Below are 1,153 nucleotides of genomic sequence, written 5' to 3'. Positions count from 1 at the left end.
TTAAATTAAAACATTACATTTTTAATTTCAAAATTGGAAGTAAAAAAAGAAAATTTAATTTAATTAAAAATTTATCGGTTTAGAGTATTGAAAATGCGACCTCAAAAAATCTGATATCAATTTTTTTTTTAATTTGTAATTATAAACTTGTTTCACATTCTTTTATTTTATGTTAAATTTTAAGTTTTTTTCAATGCGGTGTAAGATTTGAAATTAGAAAATTGTTTTTTATTTCTATACAAAAAATATCAATTTAAGTGTTTATTCTTTTCATTTCTTTAAAGCACTTAATCCTGCATACAAGTTTAGAAAATTCTAATATTCTATGTACTTGTGAATTTTTAGCGACAGGCTGAAGCTAATAGCGTCTAGTCGTTTTTGACTTTTATTAACATCAAATTTGGTTATTACCGCCTCATATAACATATATAATATAATATTTATACTAACTAAATTAACTATCATATTCCAATACATATAAAGACTTTCTTTTACACATAATGCCTTCATATTTGTATTGAAATTAATATTTAAAATTAAACAAAATTATAATTAACAACTAGAGAATTATATATCTATTGTAATTAAAATTGGTAGACGAATGTTACAAAACATTAAAATTATGTTTAGAATTATCCTCAGCATTTACCATGAAACTAACTAAAGATATTTGTAAATTAAAAACAGTCATTAACAGTGTTAAACAAAAAAAATAAATAAACAATAACAATAATATATGAATAAAGTATTAATTCAGCATATTTCTATCAAATATAGTAGAAAATTAATCACAAGAAATAACGAACGCACTAACTGATATTACCGGTATTTTTGAAAATAGACTGCAAGGCACTTGTTGGTGTTGAAATATCTAAGTATTAATAGTTACATACAATTATTACATAATAAGTTGAGACAAATCATATACATAAGTGTATGTATATGTATATTATAAATATATGATATATTTCAAATTATTACTAGTAAGCATTTAGAAATATTATCGAAAGCATTTGACCTTTCGAACTTCAAAATATCCCAAATAATACGGTAAATATCTACATGCATATGTGTGTATGTAAGTAAATGCTTAATTTTAATATAGCGCGTGCGTTCTTTGACTTGGGAGACTTCATACTGTTGTGTTTTATTG

At 22.6% G+C, this 1,153-nt stretch overlaps 1 protein-coding gene across 1 annotated transcript in view; it reads left to right on the top strand.

Moving 5' to 3' along the window:
• LOC108968303 (WAS/WASL-interacting protein family member 1-like) overlaps window positions 1-475 on the top strand; it is a 40,859-nt gene extending 40,384 nt beyond the window's left edge. Inside the window, exon 11 of the transcript XR_001993329.1 lies at window positions 285-475. The gene's annotated coding sequence lies outside the window, so the exon portion shown is untranslated. The remainder of the gene's footprint in view (window positions 1-284) is intronic.
• The last annotated feature ends 678 nt before the right edge of the window (window positions 476-1,153 follow it).

The sequence above is a fragment of the Bactrocera latifrons genome, unplaced genomic scaffold (assembly GCF_001853355.1).
Source record: "Bactrocera latifrons isolate USDA-ARS-PBARC rearing strain unplaced genomic scaffold, ASM185335v1 scaffold_209, whole genome shotgun sequence".
NCBI classification, from domain to species: Eukaryota; Metazoa; Arthropoda; class Insecta; order Diptera; family Tephritidae; genus Bactrocera; species Bactrocera latifrons.
The sequence above is the reverse complement of the archived record's forward strand: the minus strand, read 5'-3'. Positions and strand labels throughout refer to the sequence as shown.